Source organism: Schistocerca nitens, chromosome 3 (assembly GCF_023898315.1).
Source record: "Schistocerca nitens isolate TAMUIC-IGC-003100 chromosome 3, iqSchNite1.1, whole genome shotgun sequence".
In the NCBI taxonomy this organism is placed as follows: Eukaryota; Metazoa; Arthropoda; class Insecta; order Orthoptera; family Acrididae; genus Schistocerca; species Schistocerca nitens.
The window spans coordinates 754,402,785-754,416,791 of record NC_064616.1 but is presented as its reverse complement, the minus strand read 5'-3'; the positions used below and the strand labels follow the sequence as shown (position 1 = coordinate 754,416,791).

Here is a 14,007-nt window from a genome sequence, read left to right as displayed (position 1 = left end):
TTAAAACTTCAACTTTCCTTTTGCTGTCTGCTGTTGCCGCACTAGACTGGTCGATACGTTTATTTATTTTACGTAAAACCAGAATTTTCTCGGGTTCGCGGCAAGATCTTTCTCTAACGTATGGCGATGGATGTTGTATGATTCATGCATCGATATTTTTATAGACGTACAAATTTCTATTAGCTTTTGATTGTCGACATTCCCGCGTTCTTGTTTGAACCGATGCAATAGTATTTGCAACCATATCGGCAGCATATTGACGAGGCATTCGTCTTCATGGATGACAATTCGCGCCACCATCGTGCACATCTTGAGAGTGACTTCCTTCAGGATAACGACATCGCTCGACTAGAGTGGCCAGCATGATCTCCAGACATGAACCGTATCGAACATGCCTGGGATAGATTGAAAAGGGCTGTTTATGGTCGACGAGACCCACCAACCACTCTGAGAGATCTACGCCGAATCGCCGTTGAGGAGTGGGACAATTTGGACCAACAGTGCCTCGATGAATTTCTGAATAGTATGCCACGACGAATGCAGGCATGCATCAATGCAAGAGGACGTGCTACTGGGTATTGGTACCGGTGTGTACAGCAATCTGGACTGCTACCTCTGAAGATCTCGCTGTATGGTGGTACAACATGCTCAAAAAAATGGTTCAAATGGCTCTGAGCACTATGGGACTCAACTGCTGAGGTCATAAGTCCCCTAGAACTTAGAACTACTTAAACCTAACTAACCTAAGGACAACACACACATCCATGCCCGAGGCAGGATTCGAACCTGCGACCGTAGCGGTCGCGCGGTTTCCAGACTGTAGCGCCAGAACCGCTCGGCCACCAGCGGCCGGCGGTACAACATGCAATGTGTGGTTTTCATGAGCAATAAAAAGGGCGGAAATGATGTTTATCTTGATCTCTATTCCAATTTTCCGTATACGGTAGGGAATTCTCGGAACTGATGTGATGTAAAACTTTTTTACGTGTGTATATTTTTAATATAGGTAATATACCAAATTATATGTAATATATAAACGTGAAGAATCGCTAAATCAGGAAATGATCTGGACCGGTTTACTTCCAATTTCTACACGATACTCTAATGAACATTCTCACGGACAGAGGCTATCTTTTCTTTAATGTACCTATGTATGAATACATATTCCTATAGAAAGGGGAAACGCTGATAGCAAAAATATCTAAGAATTATTGACCGATTTAATTCAGGTTTTTACACTATATATTAATAAACATTCGGAAGGATAATTTGATCGAGAATGTAGGGTTTTCTGTTGATTTAGTCTGCGAGACAGAAAATGCTGTGCTCTACTGTGGACATGCACGGTTTCTTTTTCTTTCTTGTAGTCAGTTTCAACTAGGACAGCAAGACATGTCAGCCATTAGACACATTGTTTCCCACACATACATACTTTCTCACTACATACACAATTTCAAACAAAAATTACATATGAAACCACGTGCTGTTTTGCTTTATTCTTTGCCATTGGTTTACAGAAATCAGGAAAAGTGTACTAATGTCTTATCTTCTTATGATCAGAACACTACTACGAAACCTGAATAGTCAGAAACTTTGTAATCCTACCCATTCGCAAATTAAAACTATTCGAAATAATGGCATTTTTATCCTCACAGATCGAGCAGCTGTAGAGATCTCATACTCCGCTTCCCAGTGATCCCAACCAATTTACCCATTTATTTTAAGCGACTTCAATTCCCAACGAAGGTTTCGTTTGCAATAATAATAAACAAGGCTCAAGGTCAGAGATAGTGCTAAGAGGATAGAGAGGAGGTTGAGGTACGGGAAGTGGACACAGAGAGGAGGAGGAGGAGGTGATGCACACACACACACACACACACACACACACACAGAGAGAGAGAGAGAGAGAGAGAGAGAGAGAGAGAGAGATGAACAGAGAGAAGAGAGGTCAAGGTGTTTGCGATGTTTATCCGATTCCCATACATATTTAGCAATTAAGAAGCATTTCCAGGTTCCCTAGTGTAACATATGATCTTAATTAGAGTTCCTTGCCTTTCTCAGTGGTATTATTCCTTGTCACTCCCTGTTTCTTGCCTTCTCTAGTCCGCTTTCTTTTCAGTGTGGGTTTTTTAGTTACGTTAGTAGTGTAATGTGGTGTTGGGTTTCGGGGCTATGCAGATAACAGTTTATAAAATAACGAAACAATTTAATTAACAGCTGTGTTTGTAAATAATAATAATAATAATAATAATAATAGTGGAACACTGAGTTTGGTAGCTTATTGGGTGCGCTTTATATGTAAATACGGAAACTAATAAATCGAAATCTCCCGAACAATCTGAATACTTCGATGGACTAGCAGTCCTGGGAAACATGTTTTGGCGTTGAATAGTTTTCTCACAGTCTAGACTCTATAGGTTGTTTCCAGTGAAGTCATTAATGCTGAAAGAATATTCATTCTATATGTGGCTAAATATGGTAGGGAAATATCAGTAATCTCATAGCAATGAATACAGATACACTAATTGGGTTTATCTGCTGCATAGTGATGCCGTAGTTGCAATTTTTTTCTAAAAAACGTTTAGTACGAGCATATTCGAGTCCTAAAGAAGGAGCACAATAATCCGAATTGGCGCGTGTTTTGTGTTCAAAATACTCTCTTACATGGGATACAGCATGAAGGAGTAGTGTTTGTAGTTATAAAGCATAATACTCTTTTCTGAATTGTTTCTTGACTGTACCATGCAAGCAAGGACAGAATACTAGGTTTCCGTCCACGTTTGATCACACAGTGTATGCCTTAACTCGTAATACGCATATGCGGCTAATAATTACTGATGCTCATTTTAAACGTTATACACGTCGTCTTTCAGACACTAAGCGCTAGTTCTTCTTTCATGGCAACAACCATTTCCAGATACGCAAGCATAAAAGAGCGTGGTTCACGCTCCAGTCTCAACTGCGATACGAAAATTTACCGCTTCCTGAAATATGAATCTCGTTATCTAAAGGCCCACTTCAGCTGCCAAGGTGATGGACTGCAAATATATGAATAAAAATAAGGTCTGCATGGTCATTAATTACGCCATCATATCCAAGCCATGAAAGGGAAGTGAGGGCTGGCTCGCTTTCGTGTATTCTCTGGAGTTTTCATCTTGATTCCGGCAGACCTAGCAGGTTTCTTTCATACTGCGATGAGGGTGCGTTGCGAAGCGCACGCCACGCAGCAGAGCCGCTGAGAGCTCTTTATTGTGAACGACCAGCTGCATTCGTTTCTGGGTTGCTTCCTCGAAAGCCTTTTTAAATCGGCACAACTCAAGCAGAATTTTGAAGAGAAGAAGAATATTTGTGTTTACATCGACTGAAGGATGAATAGCAGCGTCTGTTTGTAAGCTGTATCAGTAGAAAAACATCAGTAAAAAGCAAATGTTGTTTCTGAAGAATTTAACGCGTTTTAACACCTGCTAAATTGAATTACGCGTAATGCTACTTAGGCTACCTTCTTTCTTAATAAAGTCTAGATATTCTGCAGAGAATCTGGTAGAAGAGGTAATTGCTTCAACAACGTGTTACCTTTTCCAAGTTTCCACTGTCTATTTCCTCCTTTAACGTATCGAATTCGAAATACACCATTTCCAAATCTGTCTGAAGGGCACAAATCTTTGTTCCATCTTCCATGATCCTTTTATCTCGACTGCATTGTATGTAACTCACTGAGAGAGCGTCATCAGGTATTTCACTCGGCTCTCCGCAAAAATCGCCCATTGAACACCAACACACGTTTTTTCCCACGCTGACTTGTCGACGTCCACATACAAATTCATCACGCGACGCTACATTCACAGTAAACCGAAAAACACTAACATACACTTAAACTGCAATAATATAAAGCTAGCTGCTCATTTAACTTCTGGACTGTGGGCGGACGTAAACACGAGAATATAAACAACTCACAGATATATAGTTAACGTAAGTTTCATATTGTAGAAGACCCTAAATCACTACTCTAATCGTGTAGCACGATTTCGTTTACAGACATATCGCACTTTCCAAAAACTCTTCCCATAAATATAGGGTTAAAATCCCTGTCAGGCCATCTAAATAGTATACCGAACTTTCTAAGAACTCTTCCTATAAATATGGGGTTAAAATCCCCGTCACGCCACGTAAATTTAGTTTCTCTAAAGCACTTAAGACAAATTAATGCTGGCCGTGGAGCGAGTTTTTCTGAAGGCGGGAGTTTTGTGCCGCTGAAGAAGAAGTGTTCGATCTTCCCCGTGTGACCAGAAAGCGTGAAAAGTTCCTTCTGCTTCCATAAGAGGGTACTGATACACTCGCACACAAAAATCTTCAGAAATACTGATGTTTATGTGCGGTACAGAGCGATTAAAAATACTGGGAAAAAGAATATTACCTAAAATCTGCAACAGTCCTTCTACAAGTTGATCCAAATTCATAGTGAGTAATTTATCGTAAAAGTTCTTGATGTGTAGTGGAAAATGAGTACATTTTGTTACTTATATTTCTAATATTTCTAAGTATATACGTGAGTGCTAGAGGCGTACGAAAAAGTCATTTGAGTTCAACTGAAGTTAAAGTAATAGTGGCGTTGAGAGCAAGAAAGAAATGCTCCAGTGAACGGAGTAAGCGTTGTTCGATATTATAAGAAGTGGAAAGTATAATGAAAGAGGAGAAGACTGAAACGAAATCGACACTGAGTGTTAGGAAAGAATAGAATTTGAAAAGAGGACTCTGTAGACAAGGGGGTGCGGGGTAGGGAAAAGTCGTGTGAGAGGGAGGGTTGACGAAAGTGAGCAGTTGACAAATATATGGAAGAGATAGCTATTGTGATAGAAGGTGGGTCATTAGCTGTGTTATGAAATTTGAAGGATTTTGATTTGTCTAGTATTTTGAGGAATATTGTTCCAAAATCGAGATCCTTATACAAAAAATGATTTGGGGAACATAGCAGTGTTGTGTAGTGGTGCAGAGAGGATTTTTCTTTGTTGAGAAGGAGTATTTGTGCTGTGCTGTTCAGATAGTAGTGTAAGAATTGGAGATAAATAAGAGGGAGTGCAATGGTTGACAAGATAATAGAGGAAACATGGGCTATGATCATCTCTGCGCTTACCGACACGTAGCCATGATAATTTTTCATAGGCTGGAGTGATACAGTCGAAAAAGCTTTCTTCAAAAATTAAGAGAAATAAGACCATAATTTTTTTCCGTAACAAAAAGAAATGATTTGGTCTGTGGAGGTATAATTAAATAAGTTTTACTGTAAATTAAGCCGATGTAAAATACCGGGTGATCAAAAAGTCAGAATAAATTTCAAAACTTAATAAACCACGGAATAATGTAGATAGAGAGGTAAAAATTGACACACATGCTTGGAATGACATGGGGTTTTATTAGAACCAAAACAAAAAAAAATTCACAAAATGTCCGACAGATGGCGCTGGACAGCAAAACGTCAGTGACTGCGCATTACAATCGTGTATAAAAGGAGTTGTAATGAGAGAGAGAATCAGATGCGCCAGCAGTCGCAGCATGTTTACGTTACCTGAAAAGGCGCTTTTAGTGAAGCTGTATTATCAGAATGGGGAATGTGCTAGTGTAGCGTTACGATCCTATCGCCATAGGAAGGGTATTCGAACGGGTAAAGGTCCGTTGACAAATGCAGCTGTGGCGAGAATGATTTCGAAGTTCGAAGCCACGGGTTGTTTAGACGATAGACCCCTAGTGGCCGACCGAGCACAAGGCGAAATGCTGCTGAGACAGTTCAGGAAGAAATGGAGACTGTAGCGGGTTCGCCTGTGCACGGGGAAGTCAGCGCTCGTGCAGTCGCACGTCGCACCGGCATTCCATACACTACTGTTTGGTTGGCACTTAGGCGTACCCTTCGATGCTATCCGTACAAAATCCATCGGCATCATGAACTGTTACCTGGAAATTTAGTGAAGCGCAGGGCATTTGCGGTGTGGGCGTTTCAAAAGATGGCCGAAGATGACGATTGGTTGAGTAACGTGTTGTGGACCGACGAAGCTCAGTTCACGATCCGAGGGTCTGTCAAAGCCCAAAACTGCAGAATTTAGGCTACCAAAAATCCTAGAACTGTCGTGGAAACTCCATTGCACGACGAGAAAGTGACGGTATGGGTTGGATTTGCCACATCTACCGTTATCGGGCCTTTCTTCTTAGAGGAAATGCGTAATTCTGGTTTTGTAACTGCTACCGTGACGTGTGAGAGGTACACCGATTTGTTACAGAATCGCATCATCCCCAGCCTGGCTGATGAACACATGCTGGAACGTACGATGTTTATGCAGGATGGCGCTCCACCCCATATTGCTAGACGCGTGAAAGATCTCTTGCGCTCGTCGTTTGGTGATGATCGTGTGCTCAGCCGCCACTTTCGTTATGCTTGGCCTCCCAGGTCCCCAGACCTCAGTCCGTGCGATTATAGGCTTTGGGGTTACCTGAAGTCGCAAGTGTATCGCGATCGACCGACATCTCTATGGATGCTGAAAGACAACATCCGACGCCAATGCCTCGCCATAACTCCGGACATGCTTTACAGTGCTGTTCATAACATTATTCTTCGACTACAGCTATTGTTGAGGAATGATGGTGGACATATTGAGCATTTTTCTGTAAAGAACATCATCTTTGCTTTGTCGTACTTTGTTATGCTAATTATTGCTATTCTGATCAGATGAAGCGCCATCTGTCGCACATTTTTTGAACTTTTGTATTTTTTTTTTGGTTCTAATAAAACCCCATGTCATTCCAAGCATGTGTGTCAATTTTTACCTCTCTATCTACATTATTCCGTGATTTATTCAGGTTTCAAATTTATGCTGGCTTTTTGATCACCCGGTACATAGCCAGACAAGAAGTTAAGCACACAGAAGCCACGGTTGGAAGTCAATGCAACTTCGTACACGTACACACGATCGGCGGGTATGTAAATGATCAGAGTTGCAATTTTCTGTGACGGGTAGAACGACCACCGAAGTGCAGTTTAGTACTGCTACCAGGACTGGTAGGTTAAATAAGCAGCGCGAACAACGGGTGATGTGGAGTCATCGCTGTGAAGGATACCGAGATGCTGCACACCTGCTAAAGCTTGAAAGTGACCTCACTGTCGGTCTCAATTTGACCAGCTGGTCAAATCGTGCAACATCCGGACATGTAAGGCATCGGATGTGACAGTGCCCGATATTCAACTACATGGGGACATGAGGGCAGGTGTACTCGTCGTCAAGGTTCCAGTCGACTACGTTTAACCACCACGAGAGAGGATCACCGTATTTTGCACCAAACACATCGTAACCCCTTCACATTTGCGCCTACTATCCGAGAACAAGTAATATACATCCTCCAATTTTCTGTGTCGTCCTGCCAGCATCAGCCGGACTAGGGAATTACCGTCCAAGGCTACGTCACGGACATCCTGCGTTCTCATGTGTTACCTCTCAGTATCGTGGTACCACTTTCCAATAGAAAAATGCTCGTCCACACATGACACGCATCTCTATGAACTGTATGCGTGAGCCGGCCGCGGTGGTCTAGCGGTTCAGCCGCTCAGTCCGGAACCGCGCGACTGCTACGGTCGCAGGTTCGAATCCTGCCTCGGGCATGGATGTGTGTGATGTCCTTAGGTTAGTTAGGTTTAAGTAGTTCTAAGTTCTAGAAGACTGATGACCACAGATGTTAAGTCCCATAGTGCTCAGAGCCATTTGAACCATTTTTTTGTATGCGTGATGTTGAGGTACTCTTGTGGCCGGCAAGATCCATAGATACGTATCCGATAGTACGTGTGGGATGAGCTCGACCATCAACTTTTGTCCCAGTGCCAGTATCAACGATATCAAGGACCAGATACAACAGTTGTGGCTCAGCTTGCCTCAGGAGATGATATAAAGGCGTTACGACATCCTTCCCAGCTGCATCAGTGCATAGATTCAGGCCAGGGAGGGTGCAACTCCATACTGATAAGTGGGCTCATCCAGCCAAATCCTTGTAAATTGAATTTGTAATCCCTGAAATAATATTACATACACTCTCAACCCATGACGTTTCATGCCGTTTCCTCCTCCCCCCCTGGCTGTTTCACTTTTCGTCAGGCATTGTACAAATAATCCTCACTTCTGCTTAGGTAGTTCTCTGTTTATCCTTTTTGAAAAAAAAAACTGCCAATCATCCGAAATTCATTTTTACATAGTTAAAAGTTATTTATTTCCCCACGGCAAAAGCGTAATCTTTGCAGAATAGATGATGCACATTTGGTATACTGGAACACACATGGTGGGTGAAAATCGGTCCGCTCTGTAATGTAAAATGAGCGCGTCGTTCGTTTCCTCGTCGATTCGTACAACAGTATCAGAAATACACAACTGGATCGCAGTAGTCGATATCTCTGAATTCGAGAGCAAACTTTATTTCGGTTTAATGCTCCTGTCCTCCGTTCCCTCCACCTGTGACCGACTTGCTCCTCGGTCTGCAGCTCGTGGTCGTGCGGTAGCGTTCTCGCTTCCCGCGCCCGGGTTCCCGGGTTCGGTTCCCGGCGGGGTCAGGGATTTTCTCTGCCTTATGAAGACTGGGTGTTGTGTGATGTACTTAGGTTAGTTAGGTTTAAGTAGTTCTAAGTTCTAGGGGACTGATGACCATAGATGTTAAGTCCCATAGCGCTTAGAGCCATTCGACTTGCTCCTCGCCTCACACGAGAGTCTCTGAGGAAAATGGTTCAAATGGCTCTGAGCATCTGTGGTCATCAGTCCCCTAGAACTTAGAACTACTTAAACCTAACTAACCTAAGGACATCACACACATCCATGCCCGAGGCAGGATTTGAACGTGCGACCGTAGCGGTCACGCGGTTCCAGACTGAAGCGCCTAGAACCGCACGGCCACACCGGCCGGCTGTCTCGGAGGAGCGCACTAGAAGCCGGCCAGAGTGGCCGAGCGGTTATAGGCGCTTCAGTCTGGAACCGCGTGACCGCTACGGTCGCAGGTTCGAATCCTGCCTCGGGCATGGATGTGTGTGATGTCCTTAGGTTAGTTAGGTTTAAGTAGTTCTAAGTTCTAGGGGACTGATGACCTCAGAAGTGAAGTCCCATAGTGCTCAGAGCCAGTTGAACCAAGCGCACTAGAAGTGAACTCCGACTTACTCGTCACTCAGTGGCATCCGCTGACCACCTCTATGACAAACTAAATCTTACTTTCTTATTTTCATCAACTCTTTACACAACAAATCTAAGCTTCTTATTTTCATTAACCCTACACAACAAATCTAAGCACGTAACAGGACACAGTCAAGAGAACATTTGTCATGAAGAAATACCTTTATCACGGCTGGAGAGAATCGGTAATACGAGGGTTGCCCAGAAAGTAAGTTTCGATCGGTCGCGATATGGAAACCACAGTGAAAACCAGAAACGTTTTATTTGAAAAAGTTAGGAACACCTTCCACCTACTTCTCTACTTCGAATTTTGTCGTAATGTTGTATCAACTTTTCAATAGCCTCGTCATAGAAAGCAGCCGCCTGTGCTTTCGGCCAGTTATCTGCACTGGTCTGCAGCTCGTTGTCTGTGGAAAACTTTTGCCTTCATAACCAGCGGTTCTTGTGAGCAGAGATGAGACTCAGGGGGAGCCAGTTACGCACTGTACTGTGGGTGATCAAACACTTCTCAGGAGCGTCTTCATTGCCCCTGCAGTGTGCGGCCGAGAATTGGCATGAAGAAGGAACTGCTCGACAGCTGTGTTATGTGGGCTGCATGACACAGGCGAAATCTCTAACCAGGCTCTCGTACTTGGCGGGAGACGCTATTCCCTACGCATCTTTACGTGCTCACTGTTCACTGAAAACTGAAAATAGCGGCGCGACACGATCGACGGGCATACTACAGACAGTGCCCAGCACATCTTTGCAAAGCTTTACCGGATTTTCCCAATGGTTTCCATTTCGCGACGGATCGGAACTTACTTTCTGGACAACCCTCGTATTTGCCCTCGAAGAGTTACAGGCGCTTCTGAAAATGGTTATTGGATTAGAGAGTTCTTGCTGTTTCTCTTTGATTGCCTAACATTACGCAATATCTCCAGTCGCCATTACTGCCAGAAAGGTGATGATGTGAGATGGTAGTAACAGCCAGATATGTCACGTTGTAGCCTAGCCATTGTCTGTAAAAATATGCCTTCAGTAGCTGCGCCTCCTGGCATCTGACTAGAAGTTGGTGGTTGAAAGTAGGCTATTTTCAGTAATGCAGACTACAAAAGATTTGCAATTCAAACACTTTACTTGAACTTAGATACTGAATGAACGACTGTTTATCGCCAGATCGAGTCACATCTATTAAAATTACAGTACAGATAACTGGATACCCACATACTACACTCGACTGATGTCGTATAATGTGATTGTTCGAGTGCAGTAATCTAACACTTAAATAGCTGTCCACAGAAGTTCATGTGCGGCAAACAGATAATTAACACAGTCTCTGATTAAAGTTCCTAAATACTGTCCTTGAAGTCTAACACTCATGTCAATACGAAAACGGTGTATAAAGTAAGTAATTATTCGAAACAATACACTTCACAGTCTGACCACATTGTCAAACTAGTTGATTATCGTTATTAAATTTTGATACAGTGCATGATACTAATTACAGATTCACAGTTCGATTAATCGTTTAAAACAGTAATTGAATTATTTAAAACTTCCCACACTCTAAATTTTGATATATTGAGGTACATTTCCCGACTTGTAATTAGTACTAGTTCGTCTGCAGTACGTTATCATGTATTTTCAGACACAGATCTTACTCGTTTCACAACTCACCGCAGGCAGACTTAAATATGACTTCCGACAAGGTTCTTTGATAAGTTTACTCTAATTAGAACTACAGTGAGCTATTTTTGTTTGCTGGATTTTCATAAATTACAATTAAAGATTTACGCTTCCAAGTAACTAAATAATAGAAGAAGATTCGTTTGAATGTGAACCGCCGCGCGGAGTGGCCGTGCGGTTTGAGGCGCCATGTCACGGATTGCGCGGCCTCTCCCGCCGGAGGTTCGAGTCCTCCCTCGGCCATGGGTGTGTGTGTTCTTCTTAGCACAAGCTAGTTTAAGTAGTGTGCAAGTCTAGGGACAGATGACACAGCAGTTTGGTCTATTAGGAATTCACACACATTTGAACAGTTTTGAACGTGAACCTTCAGATACAGAAATAATTTCTCTTGAATTACGGTGGCTAGTTTGCTTAAATATCGGTTTCTATTTCAGTAACAATGTTTTAGCTACATGTCTAATTACGTTGAAATTAAATGAGTGCAGATGTTGCTAACATATTTTCGTCATTGGTTTTATGGAAATATCAATTATTTATATAGCTTTTTCATCTACTTTATCAAGACGTTAGTAACTATGTATATGTTGCATATGAATAATGACAACGACTTCTGAAATTACTGGCATATAGTAATTGGCATGGTTTTTAGGCAAACTAACTATACTGATAGATCGTAGGTAAGCAAAAGAAGGTAAGTGATAATAATAATAGTATTTGGGGGGAAGAAAAGCACAACAGCTGGAAAGTATCCACCTGCTTTGTTAGAACATGGGCGTTGCTAGTGGATATTTCACTTCAGGTACATATCGTGAATGCTCTTTCCACTAACCTTACTCGTCCGTAACGATTCCCCTATACTAGAAGACAATGCACGTCGCAGGTCCATTGATACAACTCACCTCGACTGCAAGGAATATCGCCACAAATGATTAGTAGGCTCACTGGCTATAGGCAATGAGTATTCAGACATTTTTAGGGATGCCACCACATCTTTTATTTATCATGTGAACTATTCTGGTTGAATGTGTACTACTCATATTCACAATGATTTCGAATAATAATCACACTCAAGTGAAATGAAATGAAATGAAATATGATTAAAATCAGTACTTTATAGTGTACCCACTTACACTATGTATGTCTTTCTCCATGCACGGCCACTCTCGGACTGTCCACACACCTCTTTGCGTCAGACCCTTCTGGAGTGGCTATTCACGAATACTAGCCAATCATAAACCAGAAAAGGCAACGCGTCCACGACGCAGTAGGTGCCGCCCAGTTCAGCTTATCCCATATTACACAACATTCTAGGTTCCGTATACTGCATTATTAGGGTGGACTGACTGTCTATTAGTAACACAACACCGTGTTTCAGATTTGGCAGGTCTCAGCATAGGACCAGTTACCCAAAAATATTACAATTATTATTCCGCTTATTCCGTAACTCGACAGGGAAAGTAAGTAACCCACTCTGCAGTGACACCTTCTCCGTAACAGCACACTTAATTGCTCTCTTGAAGAATAAACTGACCCAAAATTTTGTTGAAAATCATTCTGGTTTAGGAGGTATGATGTTGTATGAAAGACCCAGTGACCCGGTAAAATGATTAAGGTATTGAAATCTTGTCGAAACGACCGTGGTTCAGAGCCTCGTCCGGATATTACGATTCAGATTTAACGTTCTACTAACTCACTTCCGGCGGTTGATGGAATGATTTCTTAAGCAAATGTACTGCCGATTTTTTTCCACAGCATCGCCCGATTCGAGCTTGAGCCCTGTCTATTAACAGGGTGTAAAAGTACAATTTTCTTCCTCTGAAATAGTGTAGTAATTTTTCCTCTGACTCTAACTGCAAATTAAAACTGTGTTCCTACTGGGACACAAAACTGGAACCCTTGCCTTCCGCGGGCAAGTGCTCTTATAAGCGAGCTAGCCAAGCACGACACGAGAACCGTCGTCGCAGCTTTACTTCCGCCAGTACCTATACTTCTGTCGTCCAAAGTTCTCCTTCTTTTAATAAAGGCTGAGGCCCCTCCACGCCCACACCGGCATGATGCACAACACAATATGTCTACTGCCATCCCTGCACAGTGGTTAGTTTTCACCAAGTGAGGTCTTTGCAGGATGTGGGTACTGCGATGTTTCCGTACGTCTGGTTATGATTAACAGGCATGATGCCCAACACAGTACAGGGTGATTCAAAAAGAATACCACAACTTTAGGAATTTAAAACTCTGCAACGACAAAAGGCAGAGCTAAGCACTATCTGTCGGCGAATTAAGGGAGCTATAAAGTTTCATTTAGTTGTACATTTGTTCGCTTGAGGCGCTGTTGACTAGGCGTCAGCGTCAGTTGATGCTAAGATGGCGACCGCTCAACAGAAAGCTTTTTGTGTTATTGAGTACGGCAGAAGTGAATCGACGACAGTTGTTCAGCGTGCATTTCGAACGAAGTATGGTGTTAAACCTCCTGATAGGTGGTGTATTAAACGTTGGTATAAACAGCTTACAGAGAATGGGTGTTTGTGCAAAGGGAAAAGTTCTGGACGGCCGAGAACGAGTGATGAAAATGTAGCACGCATCCAGCAAGCATTTGTTCGCAGCCCAGGAAAATCGACTCGCAGAGCTAGCAGAGAGCTGCAAATTCCACAATCAACTGTATGGAGAGTCCTACGAAAAAGGTTAGTTATGAAACCTTATCCGTAACTACCTGAACGTCAACTACCCGAGGCGATGGATCGGCCGCCAGGCAGCCCGTGACAGAGCAATTCATCAATGGCCTCCAAGAAGCCCTGATCTTACCCCCTGCGATTTTTTCTTATGGGGGTATGTTAAGGATATGGTGTTTCGGCCACCTCTCCCAGCCACCATTGATGATTTGAAACGAGAAATAACAGCAGCTATCCAAACTGTTACGCCTGATATGCTACAGAGAGTGTGGAACGAGTTGGAGTATCGGGTTGATTTTGCTCGAGTGTCTGGAGGGGGCCATATTGAACATCTCTGAACTTGTTTTTGAGTGAACAAAAACCTTTTTAAATACTCTTTGTAATGATGTATAACAGAAGGTTATATTATGTTTCTTTCATTAAATACACATTTTTAAAGTTGTGGTATTCTTTTTGAATCACCCTGTATATCTACTGCCATCTCT

At 42.6% G+C, this 14,007-nt stretch overlaps 1 protein-coding gene across 1 annotated transcript in view; it reads left to right on the top strand.

Moving 5' to 3' along the window:
• LOC126249749 (uncharacterized) overlaps positions 1 to 14,007 on the top strand; it is a 535,036-nt gene that overhangs the window by 55,451 nt on the left and 465,578 nt on the right. The window lies entirely within an intron of this gene.